Source organism: Triticum urartu, chromosome 5A, assembly GCF_056163025.1.
Source record: "Triticum urartu cultivar PI428250 chromosome 5A, HENAU_Tu73, whole genome shotgun sequence".
NCBI classification, from domain to species: Eukaryota; Viridiplantae; Streptophyta; class Magnoliopsida; order Poales; family Poaceae; genus Triticum; species Triticum urartu.
Genome location: NC_141877.1, coordinates 80,672,695 through 80,699,737, shown reverse-complemented (window position 1 = coordinate 80,699,737; position 27,043 = coordinate 80,672,695). Strand labels below are relative to the sequence as shown.

General features: G+C 44.6%; 15 non-coding genes across 15 annotated transcripts; all 15 read right to left on the bottom strand.

The window, feature by feature from the left end:
• Window positions 1-307: 307 nt before the first annotated feature.
• LOC147970374 (5S ribosomal RNA) lies at window positions 308-426 on the bottom strand. The gene has a single exon (XR_015605752.1). It is a non-coding gene; the product is annotated as a 5S ribosomal RNA (ribosomal RNA).
• Window positions 427-790: 364 nt separating this feature from the next.
• On the bottom strand, window positions 791-909 carry LOC147970373 (5S ribosomal RNA). Its single transcript, XR_015605698.1, has one exon. It is a non-coding gene; the product is annotated as a 5S ribosomal RNA (ribosomal RNA).
• A 364-nt stretch (window positions 910-1,273) lies between these two features.
• LOC147970372 (5S ribosomal RNA) lies at window positions 1,274-1,392 on the bottom strand. Its single transcript, XR_015605697.1, has one exon. It is a non-coding gene; the product is annotated as a 5S ribosomal RNA (ribosomal RNA).
• Window positions 1,393-1,756: 364 nt separating this feature from the next.
• On the bottom strand, window positions 1,757-1,875 carry LOC147970371 (5S ribosomal RNA). The gene has a single exon (XR_015605695.1). It is a non-coding gene; the product is annotated as a 5S ribosomal RNA (ribosomal RNA).
• A 364-nt stretch (window positions 1,876-2,239) lies between these two features.
• LOC147970370 (5S ribosomal RNA) lies at window positions 2,240-2,358 on the bottom strand. The gene has a single exon (XR_015605694.1). It is a non-coding gene; the product is annotated as a 5S ribosomal RNA (ribosomal RNA).
• Window positions 2,359-2,722: 364 nt separating this feature from the next.
• LOC147970369 (5S ribosomal RNA) lies at window positions 2,723-2,841 on the bottom strand. Its single transcript, XR_015605750.1, has one exon. It is a non-coding gene; the product is annotated as a 5S ribosomal RNA (ribosomal RNA).
• A 364-nt stretch (window positions 2,842-3,205) lies between these two features.
• Window positions 3,206-3,324, bottom strand: LOC147970368 (5S ribosomal RNA). The gene has a single exon (XR_015605693.1). It is a non-coding gene; the product is annotated as a 5S ribosomal RNA (ribosomal RNA).
• A 364-nt stretch (window positions 3,325-3,688) lies between these two features.
• On the bottom strand, window positions 3,689-3,807 carry LOC147970367 (5S ribosomal RNA). Its single transcript, XR_015605692.1, has one exon. It is a non-coding gene; the product is annotated as a 5S ribosomal RNA (ribosomal RNA).
• Window positions 3,808-4,171: 364 nt separating this feature from the next.
• LOC147970366 (5S ribosomal RNA) lies at window positions 4,172-4,290 on the bottom strand. Its single transcript, XR_015605691.1, has one exon. It is a non-coding gene; the product is annotated as a 5S ribosomal RNA (ribosomal RNA).
• A 364-nt stretch (window positions 4,291-4,654) lies between these two features.
• Window positions 4,655-4,773, bottom strand: LOC147970365 (5S ribosomal RNA). The gene has a single exon (XR_015606577.1). It is a non-coding gene; the product is annotated as a 5S ribosomal RNA (ribosomal RNA).
• A 364-nt stretch (window positions 4,774-5,137) lies between these two features.
• On the bottom strand, window positions 5,138-5,256 carry LOC147970364 (5S ribosomal RNA). Its single transcript, XR_015605881.1, has one exon. It is a non-coding gene; the product is annotated as a 5S ribosomal RNA (ribosomal RNA).
• A 364-nt stretch (window positions 5,257-5,620) lies between these two features.
• On the bottom strand, window positions 5,621-5,739 carry LOC147970363 (5S ribosomal RNA). The gene has a single exon (XR_015605690.1). It is a non-coding gene; the product is annotated as a 5S ribosomal RNA (ribosomal RNA).
• A 364-nt stretch (window positions 5,740-6,103) lies between these two features.
• LOC147970362 (5S ribosomal RNA) lies at window positions 6,104-6,222 on the bottom strand. Its single transcript, XR_015605689.1, has one exon. It is a non-coding gene; the product is annotated as a 5S ribosomal RNA (ribosomal RNA).
• Window positions 6,223-6,586: 364 nt separating this feature from the next.
• Window positions 6,587-6,705, bottom strand: LOC147970361 (5S ribosomal RNA). Its single transcript, XR_015605774.1, has one exon. It is a non-coding gene; the product is annotated as a 5S ribosomal RNA (ribosomal RNA).
• Window positions 6,706-7,069: 364 nt separating this feature from the next.
• On the bottom strand, window positions 7,070-7,188 carry LOC147970360 (5S ribosomal RNA). Its single transcript, XR_015605688.1, has one exon. It is a non-coding gene; the product is annotated as a 5S ribosomal RNA (ribosomal RNA).
• Between the last annotated feature and the right edge of the window lie 19,855 nt (window positions 7,189-27,043).

Sequence of the window (27,043 nt, the reverse complement as noted above, 5' to 3'; positions counted from 1 at the left end):
ACGGCTATACATTCTTACTACCATTACAACCGTCGCCTACTAATGGATAATGCCCTATACTACTTACTCTCTTGCTCAACTACGAAGGCGAGTTTACCACGATTTCCATCCCTCCCTCTATACCGCAGCAACACGTATTTTACACCCCTTTCACAACGCGCTTTTCGCGCCCCAACTCTCCCTAGACGCGTGACTAATGAGCTCCGAGCTAAAACATATCGCAAATGTCAAAAATATGATGACAGGCTTAATATATATCACGCACGTGCGTTCTGTTCCTCACGCACGTACAAAAATAATTAAAAAGGGAATGCAACACGAGGACTTCCCAGAAGGTCACCCATCCTAGTACTACTCTCGCCCAAGCACGCTTAACTTCGGAGTTCTGATGGGATCCGGTGCTTTAGTGCTGGTATGATCGCATCCCGCATGTTACCCCCGGCTTCATCCCTTATGCTTCCCACTCCCACGTCCGCTACAAAGACGGCTATACATTCTTACTACCATTACAACCGTCGCCTACTAATGGATAATGCCCTATACTACTTACTCTCTCGCTCAACTACGAAGGCGAGTTTACCACGATTTCCATCCCTCCCTCTATACCGCAGCAACACGTATTTTACACCCCTTTCACAACGCGCTTTTCGCGCCCCAACTCTCCCTAGACGCGTGACTAATGAGCTCCGAGCTAAAACATATCGCAAATGTCAAAAATATGATGACAGGCTTAATATATATCACGCACGTGCGTTCTGTTCCTCACGTACGTACAAAAATAATTAAAAAGGGAATGCAACACGAGGACTTCCCAGGAGGTCACCCATCCTAGTACTACTCTCGCCCAAGCACGCTTAACTTCGGAGTTCTGATGGGATCCGGTGCTTTAGTGCTGGTATGATCGCATCCGGCATGTTACCCCCGGCTTCATCCCTTATGCTTCCCACTCCCACGTCCGCTACAAAGACGGCTATACATTCTTACTACCATTACAACCGTCGCCTACTAATGGATAATGCCCTATACTACTTACTCTCTCGCTCAACTATGAAGGCGAGTTTACCACGATTTCCATCCCTCCCTCTATACCGTAGCAACACGTATTTTACACCCCTTTCACAACGCGTTTTTCGCGCCCCAACTCTCCCTAGACGCGTGACTAATGAGCTCCGAGCTAAAACATATCGCAAATGTCAAAAATATGATGACAGGCTTAATATATATCACGCACGTGCGTTCTGTTCCTCACGTACGTACAAAAATAATTAAAAAAGGAATGCAACACGAGGACTTCCCAGGAGGTCACCCATCCTAGTACTACTCTCGCCCAAGCACGCTTAACTTCGGAGTTCTGATGGGATCCGGTGCTTTAGTGCTGGTATGATCGCATCCGGCATGTTACCCCCGGCTTCATCCCTTATGCTTCCCACTCCCACGTCCGCTACAAAGACGGCTATACATTCTTACTACCATTACAACCGTCGCCTACTAATGGATAATGCCCTATACTACTTACTCTCTCGCTCAACTACGAAGGCGAGTTTACCACGATTTCCATCCCTCCCTCTATACCGCAGCAACACGTATTTTACACCCCTTTCACAACGCGCTTTTCGCGCCCCAACTCTCCCTAGACGCGTGACTAATGAGCTCCGAGCTAAAACATATCGCAAATGTCAAAAATATGATGACAGGCTTAATATATATCACGCACGTGCGTTCTGTTCCTCACGTACGTACAAAAATAATTAAAAAGGGAATGCAACACGAGGACTTCCCAGGAGGTCACCCATCCTAGTACTACTCTCGCCCAAGCACGCTTAACTTCGGAGTTCTGATGGGATCCGGTGCTTTAGTGCTGGTATGATCGCATCCGGCATGTTACCCCCGGCTTCATCCCTTATGCTTCCCACTCCCACGTCCGCTACAAAGACGGCTATACATTCTTACTACCATTACAACCGTCGCCTACTAATGGATAATGCCCTATACTACTTACTCTCTCGCTCAACTACGAAGGCGAGTTTACCACGATTTCCATCCCTCCCTCTATACCGCAGCAACACGTATTTTACACCCCTTTCACAACGCGCTTTTCGCGCCCCAACTCTCCCTAGACGCGTGACTAATGAGCTCCGAGCTAAAACATATCGCAAATGTCAAAAATATGATGACAGGCTTAATATATATCACGCACGTGCGTTCTGTTCCTCACGTACGTACAAAAATAATTAAAAAGGGAATGCAACACGAGGACTTCCCAGGAGGTCACCCATCCTAGTACTACTCTCGCCCAAGCACGCTTAACTTCGGAGTTCTGATGGGATCCGGTGCTTTAGTGCTGGTATGATCGCATCCGGCATGTTACCCCCGGCTTCATCCCTTATGCTTCCCACTCCCACGTCCGCTACAAAGACGGCTATACATTCTTACTACCATTACAACCGTCGCCTACTAATGGATAATGCCCTATACTACTTACTCTCTTGCTCAACTACGAAGGCGAGTTTACCACGATTTCCATCCCTCCCTCTATACCGCAGCAACACGTATTTTACACCCCTTTCACAACGCGCTTTTCGCGCCCCAACTCTCCCTAGACGCGTGACTAATGAGCTCCGAGCTAAAACATATCGCAAATGTCAAAAATATGATGACAGGCTTAATATATATCACGCACGTGCGTTCTGTTCCTCACGTACGTACAAAAATAATTAAAAAGGGAATGCAACACGAGGACTTCCCAGAAGGTCACCCATCCTAGTACTACTCTCGCCCAAGCACGCTTAACTTCGGAGTTCTGATGGGATCCGGTGCTTTAGTGCTGGTATGATCGCATCCCGCATGTTACCCCCGGCTTCATCCCTTATGCTTCCCACTCCCACGTCCGCTACAAAGACGGCTATACATTCTTACTACCATTACAACCGTCGCCTACTAATGGATAATGCCCTATACTACTTACTCTCTCGCTCAACTACGAAGGCGAGTTTACCACGATTTCCATCCCTCCCTCTATACCGCAGCAACACGTATTTTACACCCCTTTCACAACGCGCTTTTCGCGCCCCAACTCTCCCTAGACGCGTGACTAATGAGCTCCGAGCTAAAACATATCGCAAATGTCAAAAATATGATGACAGGCTTAATATATATCACGCACGTGCGTTCTGTTCCTCACGTACGTACAAAAATAATTAAAAAGGGAATGCAACACGAGGACTTCCCAGGAGGTCACCCATCCTAGTACTACTCTCGCCCAAGCACGCTTAACTTCGGAGTTCTGATGGGATCCGGTGCTTTAGTGCTGGTATGATCGCATCCGGCATGTTACCCCCGGCTTCATCCCTTATGCTTCCCACTCCCACGTCCGCTACAAAGACGGCTATACATTCTTACTACCATTACAACCGTCGCCTACTAATGGATAATGCCCTATACTACTTACTCTCTCGCTCAACTACGAAGGCGAGTTTACCACGATTTCCATCCCTCCCTCTATACCGCAGCAACACGTATTTTACACCCCTTTCACAACGCGCTTTTCGCGCCCCAACTCTCCCTAGACGCGTGACTAATGAGCTCCGAGCTAAAACATATCGCAAATGTCAAAAATATGATGACAGGCTTAATATATATCACGCACGTGCGTTCTGTTCCTCACGTACGTACAAAAATAATTAAAAAGGGAATGCAACACGAGGACTTCCCAGGAGGTCACCCATCCTAGTACTACTCTCGCCCAAGCACGCTTAACTTCGGAGTTCTGATGGGATCCGGTGCTTTAGTGCTGGTATGATCGCATCCGGCATGTTACCCCCGGCTTCATCCCTTATGCTTCCCACTCCCACGTCCGCTACAAAGACGGCTATACATTCTTACTACCATTACAACCGTCGCCTACTAATGGATAATGCCCTATACTACTTACTCTCTCGCTCAACTACGAAGGCGAGTTTACCACGATTTCCATCCCTCCCTCTATACCGCAGCAACACGTATTTTACACCCCTTTCACAACGCGCTTTTCGCGCCCCAACTCTCCCTAGACGCGTGACTAATGAGCTCCGAGCTAAAACATATCGCAAATGTCAAAAATATGATGACAGGCTTAATATATATCACGCACGTGCGTTCTGTTCCTCACGTACGTACAAAAATAATTAAAAAGGGAATGCAACACGAGGACTTCCCAGGAGGTCACCCATCCTAGTACTACTCTCGCCCAAGCACGCTTAACTTCGGAGTTCTGATGGGATCCGGTGCTTTAGTGCTGGTATGATCGCATCCGGCATGTTACCCCCGGCTTCATCCCTTATGCTTCCCACTCCCACGTCCGCTACAAAGACGGCTATACATTCTTACTACCATTACAACCGTCGCCTACTAATGGATAATGCCCTATACTACTTACTCTCTTGCTCAACTACGAAGGCGAGTTTACCACGATTTCCATCCCTCCCTCTATACCGCAGCAACACGTATTTTACACCCCTTTCACAACGCGCTTTTCGCGCCCCAACTCTCCCTAGACGCGTGACTAATGAGCTCCGAGCTAAAACATATCGCAAATGTCAAAAATATGATGACAGGCTTAATATATATCACGCACGTGCGTTCTGTTCCTCACGTACGTACAAAAATAATTAAAAAGGGAATGCAACAGGAGGACTTCCCAGAAGGTCACCCATCCTAGTACTACTCTCGCCCAAGCACGCTTAGCTTCGGAGTTCTGATGGGATCCGGTGCTTTAGTGCTGGTATGATCGCATCCCGCATGTTACCCCCGGCTTCATCCCTTATGCTTCCCACTCCCACGTCCGCTACAAAGACGGCTATACATTCTTACTACCATTACAACCGTCGCCTACTAATGGATAATGCCCTATACTACTTACTCTCTCGCTCAACTACGAAGGCGAGTTTACCACGATTTCCATCCCTCCCTCTATACCGCAGCAACACGTATTTTACACCCCTTTCACAACGCGCTTTTCGCGCCCCAACTCTCCCTAGACGCGTGACTAATGAGCTCCGAGCTAAAACATATCGCAAATGTCAAAAATATGATGACAGGCTTAATATATATCACGCACGTGCGTTCTGTTCCTCACGTACGTACAAAAATAATTAAAAAGGGAATGCAACACGAGGACTTCCCAGGAGGTCACCCATCCTAGTACTACTCTCGTCCAAGCACGCTTAACTTCGGAGTTCTGATGGGATCCGGTGCTTTAGTGCTGGTATGATCGCATCCGGCATGTTACCCCCGGCTTCATCCCTTATGCTTCCCACTCCCACGTCCGCTACAAAGACGGCTATACATTCTTACTACCATTACAACCGTCGCCTACTAATGGATAATGCCCTATACTACTTACTCTCTCGCTCAACTACGAAGGCGAGTTTACCACGATTTCCATCCCTCCCTCTATACCGCAGCAACACGTATTTTACACCCCTTTCACAACGCGCTTTTCGCGCCCCAACTCTCCCTAGACGCGTGACTAATGAGCTCCGAGCTAAAACATATCGCAAATGTCAAAAATATGATGACAGGCTTAATATATATCACGCACGTGCGTTCTGTTCCTCACGTACGTACAAAAATAATTAAAAAGGGAATGCAACACGAGGACTTCCCAGGAGGTCACCCATCCTAGTACTACTCTCGCCCAAGCACGCTTAACTTCGGAGTTCTGATGGGATCCGGTGCTTTAGTGCTGGTATGATCGCATCCGGCATGTTACCCCCGGCTTCATCCCTTATGCTTCCCACTCCCACGTCCGCTACAAAGACGGCTATACATTCTTACTACCATTACAACCGTCGCCTACTAATGGATAATGCCCTATACTACTTACTCTCTCGCTCAACTACGAAGGCGAGTTTACCACGATTTCCATCCCTCCCTCTATACCGCAGCAACACGTATTTTACACCCCTTTCACAACGCGCTTTTCGCGCCCCAACTCTCCCTAGACGCGTGACTAATGAGCTCCGAGCTAAAACATATCGCAAATGTCAAAAATATGATGACAGGCTTAATATATATCACGCACGTGCGTTCTGTTCCTCACGTACGTACAAAAATAATTAAAAAGGGAATGCAACACGAGGACTTCCCAGGAGGTCACCCATCCTAGTACTACTCTCGCCCAAGCACGCTTAACTTCGGAGTTCTGATGGGATCCGGTGCTTTAGTGCTGGTATGATCGCATCCGGCATGTTACCCCCGGCTTCATCCCTTATGCTTCCCACTCCCACGTCCGCTACAAAGACGGCTATACATTCTTACTACCATTACAACCGTCGCCTACTAATGGATAATGCCCTATACTACTTACTCTCTCGCTCAACTACGAAGGCGAGTTTACCACGATTTCCATCCCTCCCTCTATACCGCAGCAACACGTATTTTACACCCCTTTCACAACGCGCTTTTCGCGCCCCAACTCTCCCTAGACGCGTGACTAATGAGCTCCGAGCTAAAACATATCGCAAATGTCAAAAATATGATGACAGGCTTAATATATATCACGCACGTGCGTTCTGTTCCTCACGTACGTACAAAAATAATTAAAAAGGGAATGCAACACGAGGACTTCCCAGGAGGTCACCCATCCTAGTACTACTCTCGCCCAAGCACGCTTAACTTCGGAGTTCTAATGGGATCCGGTGCTTTAGTGCTGGTATGATCGCATCCGGCATGTTACCCCCGGCTTCATCCCTTATGCTTCCCACTCCCACGTCCGCTACAAAGACGGCTATACATTCTTACTACCATTACAACCGTCGCCTACTAATGGATAATGCCCTATACTACTTACTCTCTCGCTCAACTACGAAGGCGAGTTTACCACGATTTCCATCCCTCCCTCTATACCGCAGCAACACGTATTTTACACCCCTTTCACAACGCGCTTTTCGTGCCCCAACTCTCCCTAGACGCGTGACTAATGAGCTCCGAGCTAAAACATATCGCAAATGTCAAAAATATGATGACAGGCTTAATATATATCACGCACGTGCGTTCTGTTCCTCACGTACGTACAAAAATAATTAAAAAGGGAATGCAACACGAGGACTTCCCAGGAGGTCACCCATCCTAGTACTACTCTCGCCCAAGCACGCTTAACTTCGGAGTTCTGATGGGATCCGGTGCTTTAGTGCTGGTATGATCGCATCCGGCATGTTACCCCCGGCTTCATCCCTTATGCTTCCCACTCCCACGTCCGCTACAAAGACGGCTATACCCTCCGCGAAAAGTCAACGGGACGAGGATATCTGGGACGAGGAGATCCAGATCGAGAGGGCCGCGTTTGGATGAGATCCTGGTGGATCTCGTCCCGATCCGCCGGATCTCGCCGGAGAAGACAACCGGAGACGACGCGGCGACGACCGGCGACGAGGAGGCGGAGGAAGGCGGCGAAGAGGCGGCGGCGAGGGGTGCGACGTACGGGACTTGCGACGGCGGCGACCCGGCCGGCAGCAGCGGCGCGCGGTGGTGCTGGAGCGGAACGGCGGCAATGGGCGGCACCGGCGACGAGCTGGCGGCGAGGCGCGCCGGCGAGCGGGCGGCGCCACAGTCCGGCGAGGAGGCGCGGGTTCATGTCGGCTTGGGCGGCGGTTCGGGCCCCGCGGGCCCGACGCGAGCTCGCGGGCCGGCGGCAGGGAGGGGCGCGGCGGCGCCACGTGGCGAGATGGGATAGGGCTTGGGGACGGCGCTGATGACGTGTCGGTATCTCATTGGCGGCTGGCGGTGGACATGTCCGACCGTCGGTGGACGTGTCCGGCGGCGTGAGGTGGTGGAAGGCTAGGGTTAGATTTGCGCGAGAATTCGGGAAGGGCCACATATTTATAGGTAGAGGAAGCTAGGAGAGTCCAAATGAGGTGCGTTTTTAGGCCACGCGATCGTGATCGAACGCTCTAGATGATGGAGATGGTTTTGGTGGGTTTTGGGCTAAATTGGAAGGGTGTTGGGCTGCAACACACATGAGGCATTCTCGGTCCCTGGGTCAACCATTGGAGTATCAAACGAAGTCCAAATGGTACAAAACTTGACAGGCGGTCTACCGGTAGTAAACCAAGGCCACTTGGCAAGTCTCTGTCCAATCCGGAAATTTTTAACCCCCACACACGAAAGAAAGGTAGAAATGACCACCGGAGAAGATAGGAGCGCCGTAATGCAAAACGGACAACGGGAAAAATACTCGAATGCATGAGACGAACATGTATGAAAATGAAATGCACATGATGACATGATATGAAATGCATGAAACACAAGCAATGACAAGGCAACAACAACGAATAACTGGACGACACCTGGCACATCGGTCTCGGGGCGTTACAAAAATGGAGCATGACTAAACTATATGATTTTGTAGGGATGAAATTTCTTTGGCCATGTTACTTTGAGAAAACATAATTGCTATGTTAGTTTGCTTGAAGTGTTATTATTCTTTATGTCAATATGAACTTTTGTCTTGAATCTTTCTAATCTGAATATTCATACCACAATTAAGAAATTTTGCATTGAAATTATGCCAAGTAGCACTCCGCATCAAAAATTCTCTTTTTATCATTTACCTACTCGAGGACGAGCCGGAATTAAGCTTGGGGATGCCTGATACGTCTCCAACATATCTATAATTTTTGATTGCTCCATGCTATATTATCTACTGTTTTTGACTATATTAGGCTTTATTTTCCACTTTTATATTATTTTTGGGACTAACCTATTAACCGGAGGCCCATTCCAGAATTGCTGTTTTTTGCCTATTTCAGTGTTTCGAAGAAACAGAATATCAAACGGAGTCCAAACAGAAAAATCCTTTTTGGAACGTGAGTTTCTTCTAGGATAAGACCCAGGAGACTTGGACCCTACTCCAAGAAGTATCGGAGGCAGTCACGAGGGTAGGGGGCGCCCCCCCCTACAGGGCGCGCCCCCCTGCCTCGTGGGCCCCTCGGTGCTCCACCGACGTACTCCTACCTCCTATATATACCCACATACCCCCAAACGATCAGAACAGGAGCCAAAAACCTAATTCCACCGCCGCAACTTTCTGTATCCACGAGATCCCATATTGGGGCCTTTTCTGGAGCTCCACCGGAGAGGGCCGTCATCACGGAGGGCTTCTACATCATCATAGCCCCTCTGATGAAGTGTGAGTAGTTTACCTCAGACCTTCTGGTCCATAGTTATTAGCTAGATGGCTTCTTCTCTCTTTTTGGTTCTCAATACAATGTTCTCCCCCTCTCTTGTGGAGATCTATTCGATGTAATCTTCTTCTTTTGCGGTGTGTTTGTTGAGACCGATGAATTGTGGGTTTATGATCAAGTCTATCTATGAACAATATTTGAATCTTCTCTGAATTCTTTTATGTATGATTGGTTATCTTTGCAAGTCTCTTCGAATTATCCGTTTGGTTTGGCCAACTAGATTGGTAGTTCTTGCCATGGGAGAAGTGCTTAACTTTGGGTTCGATCTTGCGGTGTTCATTCCTAGTGACAGAAGGGGCAGCAAGACACGTATTGTATCGTTGCCATCGAGGATAACAAGATGGGGCTTATTTCATATTGCATGAATTTATCTCTCTACATCATGTCATCTTGCTTAAAGCGTTACTCTGTTTTTAACTTAATACTCTAGATGCATGTTGGATAGCGGTCGATGAGTGGAGTAATAGTAGTAGATGCAGAAACGTTTCGATCTACTTGTCACGGACGTGATGCCTATATACATGATCATGCCTAGATATTCTCATAACTATGCTCAATTATGTCAATTGCTCAACAGTAATTTGTTCACCCATCGTAGAAAACTTATGCTCTTGAGAGAAGCCACTAGTGAAACCTATGGCCCCCGGGTCTATTCTCATCATATCAATCTCCATCACTTTAATCTTGTTTTGTTTTTACTTTGCCTTTTACTTTTCACTTTGCATCTTTATATCAAAAATACCAAAAATATTATCTATAGGATCTCACTTCCGTAAGTGACCGTGAAGGGATTGACAACCCCTAATCGCGTTGGTTGCGTTGAGCTCTTTGTGTTGTGTAGGTACGAGGGACTTGCGCGTGGCCTCCTACTGGATTGATACCTTGGTTCTCAAAAACTGAGGGAAATACTTACGCTACTCTGCTGCATCATCCTTTCCTCTTCGGGGAAAACCAACGCAAGCTCAAGAGGTAGCACCCCGCCTCGCCGCCGTCTCCCCCGACCACGCCTCGCCGCGCCTCGGTGTCGCCGTCTCCCCCGAACCCATCTCTCTCCCTGCCCTCTGTAAGCACTCTCCCCTTCCGATCCCTCTTCTCTGCTTAGTATGAACCCTAGCTATTTAGTGCTAGTTACTATGAACCCTAGGCTATTTTTAGTGCTAGTTAGTTAATTACTTATATGGTAATTAGGGCGGTAGTTCCTAGGTACTAATTAGTTAGTAAGAACTAGGTACTAATTAGGTATTAGTTTATTTTTATTTATAGTAAGTTTATTTTTAGTAAGAACTAATTGAATTAATAGAACTTGTTAGTAAGAACTTGTTGCTATTTTTTTAGTTAAAGCAACTTTTCCCGCATCGACATCGACGATGCCTATCCCGCATCCTCGTCGTCGAGTCGGCGGAGGACGACACCTGCTTGACCAGACGGGCCATGTCCGGGATTGGGCTCCACCGGGGTGGTACTGGGAGGCGCTACCTACCGGGAGGCGTAGGTTGGTGAGGAGCCAGCCTGTCGTTGACCCGAACCTTCTTTGGTGGCGGTCGCGTGGGCCAGTAACGGTCCAGAGGCTCAAGGACCCCACGGAGGTGGTGCGTCACCGTGTTAGTGAGGAGGACGCGCAAGTCCGTCGCTACTTGTTTGCGTTGGAGCACAGGTTCTCCAATACCTGGCAGGTTCTCTAGGGATCTCACTGGAGCTATGATCCTGTGATGGTTCCTTCTCTGTGGGTGTCCACCGCCCGCGCCGATACCCATCGTGTGGTAGGGTTTTAGTTGTATTAGTGATGTTATATGTATGACACTATTTGGGATGTATTAGTGATAATATTCGACGATGTAAGGACGCATGAGATGATTTACTTTTGCTTATTGAATGCATGCTAATTTGAGTCCTATAAGATATTTTGAAATGTATATCTTGTGTTGCTCAATATCCAAGTGGCCGGTCATGTTTGCAGGTTACACCTCCGAGTGGCCTATGTTTTGCCGGAGTGTTGATTCATTTCCGTTCCGGCAAATTTCAGGCGCTCGATATGTCCTATTTTAGCAAAGGTCTGCCGGATTTTTCCGTGAATTTTGGCATGACTTGTGCCAAAATATGTAGGAAATATCGAGTGCCCCGGATTTGTGTCTTTAGTATCCTGGTAGTTGTCTTCGATCGATTTTCAATTAATGTTTTAACTATGAACATAGGAAATGTCTGATGACGAAAAGGATTTCGGTATTTGCAAATACTGCGAAGATGAGCGCGGCCTGTGTGACGGAATCTTCCTAGATGATGATAGGCACTTCAGCATCATGCTGGACGAGAACTTCGATGTGGATACAGTAAGTCAGAATGACAAGTCTTTTTTCGTAATTAAGCATGACATCTGCTTCATTTGCTTCAACTTATATGTTTTTTGCTATTGTACTAGCGTATCCCCTGCCATGCAAGAGTTTTTGTATTGGATAAGATAGGTTTCAGTCATACTATGGAGGTAAAGAAAGTTTACTTGAAGACCGATCATGGTTATATTTTCCATGCAAAATTATACAATTCAGACGACTACACCCATTTTGGATGCAAAACTTGGCAAGCACTATGCAAGACTTATGCATTTGAGCCTGATATGGTTATCACCTTTGATATTCGTCCGGAAGATGATATTGAAGGTAATACCGACATCTGGGTCGATGTGCAGACGCCTCCAGTTATACCATTATGTAAGTTTCTCAACCATATTTATGTCTTTGATATTGTTTATTCAAAAATAGTTGACAACTAATTTGTATTGTCAGCTTATTTCAGTGCAAGCAAACATGTCCAGGGCTAGGTAGACAGGACCTACTATTGTCCCGAGGCTGAACTCAACTGCGAGGAGCTAAGTCATTATGTTTCATGGCTTGAGGATCTTAATACTGTCAACACAAATTTTCTTCCTGCATTAGAAATGTTAGTACTGAAAACGTGCGACCAATAGTGTTCGTAATGAACTACGGTCACATCTATTTAGGAAGGATGGTAATATTTTTACTACTTGTCCTCAGTGCATCTTTTCCATACTTTATTTTAGAAGCTAAACTTCATTGCTAAGTATGTTACCATACGATGTTCTTCAACAGGGACTCCCGATGAATGTTGTGCCGTATGGGATTGAGACTAAAGGTACCATGAGTATTATTAGCTTACGGCCAATATATCCTAAAGATTACTTTAGTGCATTCAAGATTAGCGACGGATGCTTAATAGTGCAAGACTGGACCAAATATGTGATGGGGGACCGCAGAGATGTACTAGGGGGCAGCAAACATATGCGCTAACCACGATTAGGAGACAGGTTCATCTGCATGCTCCAACTTGATCAAGGATGAGAGCTACACATGTTTTATGTTATTTTACCTAAGAGAGAGCAGCAGGAGTGATTAGCTAGCTAGAAATGAGTTTGAGGATGATGATGTGCTACACTATTACTATGATGATAAAATAGCTAGTGTTGGTGGTAATGACTATGATGATTATTATTAGCTAGTGTTAGTGGTGATTAAATAAATACTGTTGGTGGCAATGACTATGATGATGATTAAATAGCATGTGCTGGCGGATTAGATTTAAGTGGAGGCAACATGTGGTGCACATCGAAAGTACTACTAGTCCAAACTAGATCAAGTTTGGATTAGTAGTATACTTTTGACATGCACCACATATTGCCTCGACTTGAACCTAATCCACCTTCATTTGACACACTGTTATGGACATAATGATGTAAACCTCATAACTGGTATGGTACCAATATTTGTCCTATGGCGCATAAATACACTACAAATAAAAAAATAAAAAAAAAGAATACTAGTAGCGATGGCGAGAAAACATGCTGCTAGTAGTTACATTAGCAGTAGCGCGGGAGTGAACAAACGTTGCAGCTATTTGCCCTAGCAGTAGCGCGTGCGGGCACGCGTTACTACTAAGTGATAGCTGTAGCGCCTTATTAGTAGCGTGCCTACGCGCGCTACTAGTGAGCACAAAACCCGCGCTGCTGCTAGCCTTTTCCCTAGTAGTGTGATGATGGCCATATCATATCACTTTTATTGATTGCATGTGATTTTTATCCTTTATGCATCTTATTTTGCCTAATACGAAGGTAGCATTATGAGATGATCAATTACGTATTTCTCCATCTCACGTGATGATTGGACATGGTTTAGTTGATATGGATCACGTGATCATTTAGATGACTAGAGGGATGTCTATCTAAGTGGGAGTTCTTAAGTAATATGATTAATTGAACTTAAATTTATCATGAGCTTAGTACTGATAGTATTTGCATATCTATGTTGTAGATCAATTGCTCGCGTATAGCTTCCCCGTTTTATTTATGATATGTTCCTAGAGAAAACTATGTTGAAAGATGTTAGTAGCAATGATGCGGACTAGCTCCGTGATCTAAGGATTATCCTCATTGCCGCACAGAAGAATTATGTCCTTGATGCACTGCTGGGTGACGGACCTTTTGCAGGAGCAGATGCAGACGTTATGAACGTTTGACAAGCTTGGTATGATGACTACTTGATAGTTTAGTGCACCATACTTTACGGGACTTCAAAACAGTTTTGAACGGCACAAAGCATATGAGATGTTCCAAGAGCTGAAATTGGTATTTCAGACTCATGCCCGTGTTAAGAGGTATGAGACCTCTGACAAGTACTTTGCTTACAAGATGGAGGAGAATAGCTCAGCTAGTGAGCATGTGCTCATAATGTCTGAGTACTACAATCACTTGAATCAAGTGGGAGTTAATCTCCTAGATTAGATAGTGATTGACAGAGTTCTCTAGTCACTATCACCAAGTTACTACAACTTTGTGATGAACTATAATATGCAAGGGATAATAGAAACGATTCCCAAGCTCTTCGCAATGCTAAAATTGGCGAAGGTAGAAATCAAGAAAAAGCATCAGGTGTTGATGGTTGACAAAACCACTAGTTTCAAGTAAAAGGGCTCGAGAAAGGAAGGGAACTTCAAGAAGAATGGCAAGCAAGTTTCCACTCCTGTGAAGAAGCCCAAAGCTAGACCTAAGCCTGAAACTGAGTGCTTCTACTTCAATGGGAACGGTCACTAGAAGCGGAACTACCCCAAATACTTGGCAGATAAGAAGGATGGCAAAGTGAACAACAGTATATTTGATATACATGTTATTGATGTGTACTTTACTAGTGTTCATAGTAACCGCAAGGTATTTGATACAGGTTCAGTTGCTAAGATTAGTAACTCGAAACAGGGGTTGCAAAATGAACAGAGACTAGTTAAGGGCAAGGTGACGATGTGTGTTGGAAATGATTCCAAGGTTGATAAGATCACCATCGCACACTCCTTTTACCTTCGGGATTAGGGTTGAACCTAAACTAAATGTTATTTGGTGTTTGCATGAATATGATTGGATCATGTTTATTGCAATACGGTTGTTCATTTAAGTCAAAGAATAATTGTTGTTCTGTTTACATGAATAAAACCTTCTATGGTCATACACTTAATATAAATGGTTTATTGAATCTCAATCGTAGTGATACACATATTCATAATATTGATGCCAAAAGATGAAAAGTTGATAACGATAGTGCAACATACTTGTGGCACTACTGTTTAGGTCATATTGGTGTAAAGCACATGAAGAAACTCCATGCGGATGGACTTTGGAATCACTTGATTATGAATCATTTGATGCTTGTGAACCATGCCTCATGGGCAAGATGACTAAGACTCCGTTCTCCAGAACAATGGAGCGAGTCACTAACTTATTGGAAATAATACATACCGATGTATGAGGTCTGATGAGTGTTGAGGCTCGCGGCGGCTATCGTTGTTTTCTAACCTTCACATATGATTTGAGCAGATATGAGTATATCTACTTAATGAAACACAAGTCTTAAACGCTTGAAAAGTTCAAAGAATTTCAGAGTGAAGTGGAGAATCATTGTAACAAGAAAATAAAGTTTCTACGATCTGATTGCGAAGATGACATATTTGAGTTACGAGTTTGTCCTTCAATTGAAACAATGTCGAATAGTTTCGCAACCCACACCACTTAGAACACCACAGCGTAATGGTGTGTCCGAACGTCATAACCGTACTTTATTAGATATGGTGCGATCTATGATGTCTCTTACCGATTTACCACTATCGTTTTCAGGTTATGCGTTAGAGACAGCTGCATTCATGTTAAATAGGGCACCGTCTAAAATCCGTTGAGATGACATCATATGAACTGTGGTTTAGCAAGAAACCTAAGTTGTCATTTCTTAAAGTTTGGGGTTGCGATGCTTATGTGAAAAAGTTTCAGATTGATAAGCTCAAACAAAAATCGGAGAAGTGTGTCTTCATAGGATACCCAAAAGAAACTATTGGGTACACCTTCTGAGGGAGTCCTGGATTAGGGGGTCTCTGGACAGCCGGACTATATCCTTTGGCCGGACTGTTGGACTACGAAGATACAAGATTGAAGACTTCGTCCCGTGTCCGGATGGGACTCTCCTTGGAGTGGAAGGTAAGCTTGTAAATTTGGATATGTAGATATCCTCCCTTGTGACCGACTCTGGGTAACCCTAGCCCCCCCCCCTCCGGCGTCTATATAAACCGGAGGGTTTAGTCCATAGGACAACACACAATAATACCATAGGCTAGCTTCTAGGGTTTAGCCTCTATGATCTCGTGGTAGATCACCTCTTGTAATACTCATATCATCAAGATCAATCAAGCAGGAAGTAGGGTATTACCTCCATCAAGAGGGCCCGAACCTGGGTAAACATCCTGTCCCCCGCCTCCTATTACCATCCGCCTTAGACGCACAGTTTGGGATCCCCTACCCGAGATCCGCTGGTTTTGACACCGACATTGGTGCTTTCATTGAGAGTTCCACTATGTCATCATCATAAGGAGGGATGGCTCGTCTCGTTGTCAAGAACAACATCACCTCTGGGGGAGCCCTGGCTGTAGGCCAAACTCTCCGACTAGGCGGCTTCGTCATGACCACCCGCTCGGCCGCTGCACCGACGATGACTTCTCGGGTCATCGAAAATAGCCTCCACATCGGCTCGAAATTCATCGGGCAGATGGATCCAATGGAGCTCTCCTCTTTGAATGAGCTCTTGGATCACATCGCCACTCTGGGAGTCGCTCCGGACTATGATCGGATTGGGCTTAAACCTGACCAAAGGGAGATTAACTCTCCGCCGGTCACCCATCAGATAGCGGTGGTGGAGGAGCAATGTGGCGATTCTTCCTCTATCCTGAGGACAAACTATGAACGCATTCTCGAGCTCTCCGAGCTGGATACCCGTCCACGGGAGGACATCGCCCTAACCCTGAACCTAGAATCAGGCAGCATGCCGAACCCATGGGGAAACATCCCGGAGCCCGAACTTCTAAGATCGGAAACTCCCCCGCCCCTGGGTCTCAGATTGGGTCAAGGTCTGGACTTAAATCCACCCACCCACCCAGATATAAACGATCTTTCCCACATTAGGCAAGAGCCCCAAGAGATAGTACATCACTATTGGGCCAGATTCCTCCTTGTATTGAACAAGGTCAAGGACTGTCGCGAGGAAGACGCAAGTTCGTTCTTTTGCAACAATTGCACGGACAAGGGAATCCTCAACGCCATAAGTCACTATGACATAGCACACTTCGTTGACTTGGCGGCCATAGTACGGAAGTACTGTGCGATGGAAAGTGCCTGGAAAACCCAAACAAAATTTTGGGATAATCCGGCTTTGACAAAACCCCTAGTCCGAACTAAAAGGGTGCACTCTCATAAGTCACCCGAATCAATTACAAAGAAGCCAAAGCCCACTACAGGGCGTGGAACCGTATTGGAGGCATCGCTTAACGGGCCCTGCAAAATTCATAGTACAACGGATACCATACCAACACACAGCCTTAGAGCACGTGGGTACTCCGGCAGGTGGCCAAGAGCAGCGAGCATCTCCTCATTCAAAACACCACAGAGCACCATCCCGTGGATAACAATACAGTATTGACAATCTTCGAGACCTTCGCCTCAAATAATAGGCGTAAGCGATCACTCCGCAGCCTTGCCGAAGTCTGCCACGTGGCAGCAATAAATCCATGGAGCAACACGGCTATCACCTTCAATGCCAGTGAGGAACCTAAATTCCAAACAGCCCGAGCACCAGCCGCCTTGGTCCTCAGTCCAATTGTGGACGACTTTCGGCTTACTAAAGTGCTCATGGATGGCGGCAGCCAATTAAACATCATTTATGAGGAGACTCTTCAAAAATGGAAATAGACAGAAACCGTATTGAGCAAAGCAGCATGACCTTCCAAGGAATCATCTCCAGTCGGGAGGCACGTTGCGCTAGGAAAATCACACTAGATGTGGTATTCGGCACTCCGGAGAATTACAGGTCCAAAGAAATTACATTCCAAGTGGCCCCGTTCAGTAGCGGATACCACACCCTTCAAGGGAAGGAGGCATTCACGATCTTCCAAGCCATACCCCATTACGGGTACATGAAGCTCAAAATGCCCGGGCCCAATGGAATCGTCACTCTAGCTAGTGATCCGGACATAGCACTCTGCGTCGAGAACAAAACAGTCGCACTGGCCCTCGAGGCATTATCCGAAGCTCTTGCGGCGGAGGAATTAACTACACTGCGCTCCACATTGGACAGGGACGACGTGATACTCGACAAAAGATCCAAGCCCACCTCTTTTAAACCAGCGGACAAAATAGTAAAATTCCAGGTCCATCCAACGGACCCCACAAAAACAGCATCCATCGGGGCACAGTTAAACCCCGCTGTAGACGTCGTACTACGGGAGTTCCTACGCGAGAATTGGGACATATTCACCTGGCATCCTTCAGACATATCAGGAATCCCACGCAGGCTGGCCGAGCATAGCCTTAACATTCTAAAAGGATTCAAGCCGGTCAAGCAGACTCTTCGGCGTTTCTCCGAACCTAAGCGACAAGCCATGGGAGAGGAGCTAGCCAAGTTACTAGAGGCCGGATTAATTAGAGAAATAAAACATCCGGATTGGCTAGCAAACCAAGTAATGGTACCAAAGAAGGACAATTCCTGGCGCCTATGCGTCGACTTCAAGGACCTTAATAAAGCTTGCCCAAAGGATCCCTTCCCCCTCCCTCGCATCGATCAAATTATCGACGTCACCGCAGGACACGACTCATTGTGCTTCCTCGACACATACTCAGGTTACCACCAAATTAAGATGGCGGAGTCCGATCAAGCCGCAACGACATTTATCACTCCATATGGCCCCTTCTGTTTTAACACAATGCCCTTCGGGCTCAAAAACGTCGGCGCAACGTATCAATGCATGATTCAGACATATCTAGAAAAGAAGATCGGCAAAACAATGGAGGCATACATAGATGATGTGGTCGTTAAAACCAGACACGTCGACTCCTTAATAGACGACTTGAGGCTCAAGTTCGACAATCTCTGAACATACGACATTAAGCTCAATCCAGAAAAATGCATTTTCGACATACCCGCCGGAAAGCTCCTGGGCTTCATCGTCTCCAGTAGAGGAATTGAAGCAAATCCGGCTAAAATCCGAGCTCTGTCACAGTTGGCTATCCCAACTGACCTCAAGCAAATCCAGAAGTTAACTGGATGTGTGGCGGCCTTAAGCCACTTTATCTCCTGATTAGGAGAAAAGGCACTCCCACTTTATCGCCTTCTTCGGCGCACCGAACACTTCGAGTGGACGGACGCAACCACGACCAGATTGGAAGAAATAAAAGCCATCCTGGCCACCAACCCAATCTTGGCCGCGCCAAATGTTGGTGAACCAATGCTGTTATATATAGCGGCAACTCACCAAGTTGTAAGCGTAGTGCTCGTCGTCGAACGAGAGACGGGCGGACATAAATTCCCACTTCAAAAGCCAGTATATTATGTATCCACTGTCCTCACTCCATGCAAATCACGGTACCCACATTATCAAAATATAGCATACGCCGTATTCATGGCATCCCAGAAATTATGACACTACTTTCAAGAGAGTTCAATTACGGTGGCCTCAGAAGTACCACTCAACGACATAATAAACAACCGCGATGCCACGGGTCGGATTGCCAAATGGGCTATCGAGCTCCTCCCGTTTGACATAACATATAGACCACGGCGAGCCATTAAGTCGCAAGTACTGGCCGATTTCGTCGCCGAGTGGACAGAAGCCGAACTCCCTAAAGAGTACGGCGCGTACTCCAATTGGATCATTCACTTTGACGGCTCCAAAATGCTGGCTGGTCTGGGGGCTGGCGTCATCCTGACGTCCCCCACTGGAGATACAGTCCAATACGTACTCCAAATACTATACACAGACTCCAACAATGCAGCCGAATACAAGGCCCTATTACATGGTCTCCGGATGGCAGTCTCCATGGGCATTCAACACCTGGAGGTGCGTGGGGACTCGAACCTCGCAATATCTCAAATAAATGGATACTTCGATGCCAAGGATCCGAAAATGGCGGCATATCGCAACGCCGTCCTTACAATGTCAGCTCGGTTCGAGGGGCTTGAATTCCACCATGTGGCTCGGGCAAACAATCAGGCGGCGGATATCCTCGCCCATATCGGCCCTAAGCGCGATCCTGTCCCACCTAACATCTTCTTGGAAAGGCTGTTTAAGCCATCCGTGGTATGGGAAGGGGACACCAGTAACAATAGTCCGGACCCGGCCACAACACCATATACCGAACACTCTGACACAATCGGAGGCTCTGCCATCGAAATCACATCTTTAGCCCACGTGATAATGGCCGTCATCACCCCGTGGACAGAACCATTCCTGGCCTACCTAACCAGGCAGAAACTACCCGAGGACCAAAATGAGGCACGCTGCATAGTGCGGCAATCTAAAGCCTACAAGGTCCATGAGGGAGAGCTTTATAATAAAAGCACTATCGGAGTCCTTCAAAGGTGCATCTCCGAAGAGGAAGGGCGGAAGCTTTTGGCAGAAATCCATGCTGGACTCGGCGGCCACCACGCTGCAGCTTGGGCCCTTGTAAGCAAGGCCTTCCGTACAGGTTTCTATTGGCCGACGGCCCAAGCAGTGATACGTCCATTTTGTATCATGCTTTTATATCGATATTTATTGCATTATGGGCTGTTATTACACATTATGTCACAATACTTATGCCTATTCTCTCTTATTTTACAAGGTTTACATAAAGAGGGAGAATCCGGCAGCTGGGATTCTGGGCTGGGAAAGGATCAAATATTAGAGACCTATTCTGCACAGCTCCAAAAGTCCTGAAACTTCACCGAAGACGTTTTCAGAATATATAAAAAATACTGAGCGCAAGAAGTTCACCAGGGGGGCCACACCCTGCCCACAAGGGTGGGGCGTGCCCTACCCCCCTGGGCACGCCCCTACCTCATGGGCCCCCTGGTGGCCCTCCGATGACCATCTTATGCTATATGAAGTCTTTCGATGATGGAAAAATCATAAGCCATCTTCTCGGACGAAACTCCGCCGCCACGAAGCGAAACCTTGGCAGAACCAATCTAGGGCTCTCGCGGAGCTGTTCTACCGGGGAAACTTCCCTCCGGGAGGGGGAAATCCTCGCCATCGTCATCACCAATGCTCCTCTCATCGGGAGAGGGCAATATCCATCAACATCTTCGCCAACACCATCTCCTCTCAAAACCCTAGTTCATCTCTTGTATCCAATTCTTGTCTCCAAGTCCGGGATTGGTACCTATGGGTTGCTAGTAGCGTTATTTACTCCTTGTAGTTGATGCTAGTTGGTTTAATTGGGAGAAGTCTTGCTATTAGTAGTCATGTGAATTGGAACATGAATATTCTTTGTGAGTAGTTACGTTTGTTCCCGAGGACATGGGAGAAGTCTTGCTATTAGTAGTCATGTGAATTTGGTATTCGTTCGATATTTTGATCAGATGTATGTTGCCTCTCCTTTGGTGGTGTTATGTGAATGTCGACTACATAAAACTTCACCATTATTTGGGCCTAGAGGAAAGCATTGGGATGTAATAAGTAGATGATGGGTTGCTAGAGTGACAGAAGCTTAAACCCTAGTTTATGCGTTGCTTCGTAAGGGCCTGATTCGGATCCATATATTTGATGCTATGGTTAGGTTTACCCTAATACTTTTGTTGTAGTTGCGGATGCTTGCAATAGAGGTTAATCATAAGTGGGATGCTTGTCCATGTAAGGACAGCACCCAAGAACCGGTCCACCCACATACCAAATTATCAAAGTACCGAACGTGAATCATATGAACGTGATGAAAACTAGCTTGACGATATTATCATGTGTCCCCGGGAGCGCTTTTCTCTATATAAGAGTTTGTCCAGGCTTGTCCTTTGCTACAAAAAGGATTGGGCCACCTTTCTGCACTTTATTTACTTTTGTTACTTGTTGCTCGTTAGTAATTATCCTATCAAAAAACTATCTGTTACCACTTATTTCAGTACTTGCAGAGAATACCTTGCTGGAAACCGCTTATCATTTCCTTCTGCTCCTCGTTGGGTTCGACACTCTTACTTATCGAAAGGACTACGATAGATCCCCTATACTTGTGGGTCATCAAGACGCTTTTCTGGCGCCATTGCCAGGGAGTGAAGCGCCTTTGGTAGGTGGAATTTGGTAAGGAAAATTTATATGGTGTGCTGAAATTTACTGTCACTTGTTAATATGGAAAGTAATCCTCTGAGGGGCTTGTTCATGGTATCTTCACCCCGACCAGTAGAGCAAAGAGTTGCTCCTCAACCTACTCAACCTACTAAAAATGAAAATGAAAATGAAAATGTCTCCTTTGAAATTCCTTCGGGTATCATAGAAAAACTGCTAGCTAATCCTTTTGCGGGAGACGGAACAACTCATCCTGATGAGCACTTAATATATGTTGATGAAGTTTGTGGATTATTTAGGCTTGCAGGTGTACCCGGAGATGTTGTTAAGAAGAAGGTCTTCCCTTTATCTTTGAAGGAAGATGCATTAACATGGTATGGGCTATGTGTGATACGGGGTCATGGAACTACAAATGGTTGAAATTGGAATTTCATCAGAAGTTTTATCCTATGCCTCTTGTTCATCGTGATCGCAATTATATATATATAATTTTTGACCTCGCGAAGGAGAAAGCATTGCTCAAGCTTGGGGAGGCTCAAATCAATGTTATATTCATTCCCCAGTCATGAGCTCTCAAGAGAGATGATTATTCAAAATTTATATGCTCGGCATTCTGATAACAATCGCACCATGCTCGATACTTCTTGTGCTGGCTCTTTTATGACAAAGACTATTGAATTCAAATTGGATTTATTGGAAAGAATTAAATGCAACTCTGAAGATTGGGACCTCGACGAAGGTAAGGAGTCAGGTATGACACCTAAGTTTGATTGTGTGAAATCTTTTATGGATACCGATGTTTTCCGTAAATTTAGCACTAAATATGGACTTGACTCTGAGATAGTAGCTTCTTTCTGTGAATCTTTTGCTACTTATGTTGATCTCCCCAAGGAGAAGTGGTTTAAATATTATCCTCCCATACAAGTAAATGTAGCTGCACCAATTAAAGTTGAAGAAAGGACTATCAACTAAAATGATCCTATTGTTCCTACTTCTTATGTTGAGAAACCACCTTTTCCTGTTAGGATAAAAGATCATGCTAAAGCTTCAGCTGTGGTTCGTAAAAGCAATATTAAAACTTATACACCTCCTGAGCAAGTTAAAGTTGAACCTAATATTGCTATTGTTAAAGATATTTTGGCTGATAATATTGATGGGCATGTTATTTATTTATGTGATGAAACTGCTAGAATTGCTAAACCTTATGCTGAAGATAAACCTAGACCTGTGGTAGGCATGCCTGTCATTTCTGTTAAAATAGGATATCTTTGTTATCATGGCTTATGTGATATGGGTGCCAGTGCTAGTGCAATACCTATTGACCTATATAGAGAAATTATGCATGATATTACACCTGTTGAGTTAGAAGATATTGATGTCATAATTAAACTTGCCAATAGAGATATTATTTCACCAATGGGAATTGTTAGAGATGTTGAAGTCTTGTATGGGAAAACTAAATATCGTGTTGATTTTCTTGTTCTTGGTTCCCCACAAGATAGCTTTTGTCCCATTATATTTGGTAGACCCTTCTTAAACACTGTTAATGCTAAGATAGATTGCAAAAAGGATGTTGTTACTATCAGTTTAGATGATATGTCCCATGAATTTAATTTCTCTAAATTTAGTAGACAACACCATGAAGAAGAATTGCCTAGTAAGGATGAAATTATTGGTCTTGCTTCTATTGCCATATCTTCTAGTGATCCTTTAGAACAATATTTGCTAGACCATGAAAATGATATGTTTATGAATGAAAGAAGGGAAATAGATGAAGTATTCTTTAAACAGGAACCTATTCTGAAACACAATTTGCCTGTTGAAATCCTAGGGGATCCTCCTGCACCCAAGGGTGATCCCGTGTTTGAGCTTAAACCGTTGCCTAATACTCTTAAATATGCTTATCTTGATGAGAAAAAGATATATCCTGTTATTATTTATGCTAACCTTTCAGAGCATGAGGAAGAAAGATTATTGAAAACTCTGAAGAAGCACCGTGCTGCTATTGGGTATACTCTTGATGATCTTAAGGTCATTAGTCCCACTCTATGTCAACATGAAATAAATTTGGAAGAAGATGCTAAAACAGTTCGTGATCATCAACGACAGCTGAATCCTAAAATGAAAGAAGTGGTAAGAAAGGAAATACCAAAGCTCCTTTAGGCAGGTATAATCTATCCCGTTGCTGATAGTCAGTGGGTAAGTCCTGTCCATTGTGTCCCTAGCTAAGAAGGGAGGTATTACTGTCGTTCCTAATGATAAAGATGAATTAATTCCTCAAAGAATTATTACAGGTTATAGGATGGTAATTGATTTCCGCAAATTAAATAAGGCCACTAAAAAGGATCATTACCCCTTACCTTTTATCGATCAAATGCTAGAAAGATTATACAAACATACACATTTTTGCTTTCTAGATGGTTATTCTGGTTTCTCTCAAATACCTGTGTCAGCCAAGGATCAATCAAAGACTACTTTAACTTGCCCTTTTGGTACTTTTGCTTATAGAAGTATGCCTTTTGGTTTATGTAATGCACCCGCTACCTTTCAAAGATGCATGATGGCTATATTCTCTGACTTTTGTGAAAAGATTTGTGAGGTTTTCATGGATGATTTCTCCGTCTATGGATCTTCTTTTGATGATTGCTTGAGCAACCTTGATCGAGTTTGGCAGAGATGTGAAGAAACTAACCTTGTCTTGAATTGGGAAAAGTGCCACTTTATGGTTAATGAAGGTATTGTCTTGGGGCATAAAGTTTCTGAAAGAGGTATTGAAGTTGATAAAGCCAAGGTTGATGCTATTGAAAAGATGCCATGCCCCAACGACATCAAAGGTATAAGAAGTTTCTGTGGTCATGACGGATTTTATAGGAGGTTTATTAAGGATTTCTCAAAAATTTCTCGGCCTCTGACTAATTTATGACAAAAAGATATACCATTTGTCTTTGATGATGATTGTGTAGAACCATTGGAAATACTTAGGAAAGCATTGATCTCTGCACCTATTGTTCAGCCACCTAATTGGAATTTACCCTTTGAAATTATGTGTGATGCTAGTGATTATGCTATAGGTTTTGTTCTAGGGCAAAGAGTTGATAAGAAATTAAACGTTATTCAATATGCTAGTAAAACCCTAGACAATGCTCAAAGAAATTATGCTACTACTAAAAAATAATTCTTAGCAGTTGTATTTTCTTGTGACAAGTTCAGACCTTATATTGTTGATTCTAAAGTAACTATTCACACTGATCATGCTGCTATTAAATATCTTACAGAAAAGAGAGATGCTAAACCTAGACTTATTAGATGGGTTCTCTTGCTACAAGAATTTGATTTACATATTGTTGATAGAAAGGGAGCTGAGAACCCCGTTGCAGACAACTTGTCTATGTTAGAAAATGTGCTTGATGACCCACTACCTATTGATGATAGCTTTCCTGATGAGCAATTAAATGTCATAAATGTTTCTCATACTGCTCCATGGTATGCTGATTATGCTAATTAATTACATTGTTGCCAAATTCATACCACCTAGTTTCACATACCATCAAAAGAAAAAAATTCTTCTATGATTTGAGGCATTACTTTTGGGATGACCCACATCTTTATAAAGAAGGAGTAGATGGTGTTATCAGACGTTGTGCACCTGAGCATGAACAGGAATAGATCCTATGCAAGTGTCACTCCGGAGCTTATGGAGGACACCATGCTGGAGATAGAACTGCACATAAGGTATTGCAATCTAGTTTTTATTGGCCTACTCTCTTCAAATATGCCCGTAAGTTTGTCTTATCTTATGATGAATGTCAAAGAATTGGTAATACTAGTAGACGTCAAGAAATGCCTATGAACTATTCACTCGTTATTGAACCATTTGATGTTTGGGGCTTTGACTATATGGGACCTTTTCCTACCTCTAATGGTTATACACATATTTTAGTTGCTGTTGATTACGTTACTAAGTGGGTAGAAGCTATTCCAACTAGTAGTGCCGATCATAACACTTCTATTAAAATGCTTAGAGAAGTTATTTTTGCAAGATTTGGAGTCCCTAGATATTTAATGACTGATGGTGGTTCACATTTTATTCATGGTGCTTTCCGTAAAATGTTTGCTAAGTATGATGTTAATCATAGAATTGCATCTCCTTATCACCCACAGTCTAGTGGTCAAGTAGAATTGAGAAATAGAGAGCTCAAATTAATTTTGCAAAAGACTGTTAATAGATCTAGAAAGAATTGGTCCAAGAAACTCGATGATGCATTATGGGCCTATAGAACTGCATAGAAAAATCCTATGGGTATGTCTCCGTATAAAATGGTTTATGGAAAAGCATGTCACTTACCTCTCGAACTAAAACACAAGGAGTATTGGGCTATTAAAGAGCTCAATTATGATTTTAAACTTGCCGGTGAGAAGAGGTTATTTGATATTAGCTCACTCGATGAATGGAGAACCCAAGCCTACGAAAATGCCAAGTTGTTTAAAGAAAAAGTTAAAAGATGGCATGATAAAAGGATACAAAATCATGAGTTTAATGTAGGTGATTATGTATTGCTATACAACTCTCGTTTAAGTTTTTTTGCAGGAAAACTTCTCTCTAAATGGGAAGGTCCTTACGTTATCGAGGAGGTCTATAGTTCTGGTGCCATAAAAATCAACAACTTCGAAGGCACAAATCCGAAGGTGGTGAATGGTCAAAGAATCAAACATTATATCCCAGGTAATCCCATAAATGTTGAAACCAATGTTATTGAAACCGTAACACCGGAGGAATACATAAGGGACACTTTCTGGAACGTTTCAGACTCCGAAAAGGAATAGGTATGTGGTACGGTAAGTAAACCGACTCCAAAACAGTTTTTACGGCAATATTTCTCCTTTTTGGAATATTTAGAAAAATAGAAAAATAGAAAAGTAAGACGCAGTCCGGGAAGGACATGAGGCCTCCACGAGGGTGGAGGGCGCGCCCCCCTACCTCGTGGGTACCTCGTGCGCTCTCCGGACTCCGTTTTCTTACACGACACGTATTTTGGTCAGTAAAAATTCATTATATAATCTCCCGGGGGTTTTGACTCCCGTATCACGCAATTATCCTCTGTTTGTGTTTCGAGTTGTTGCTGCTGCAGATTAGAGCAAGATGTCTTCGCAAGAGTCAGTCAGGGAGAGCCGGGTGTCTCATCCGGCACTGAGATCAATGA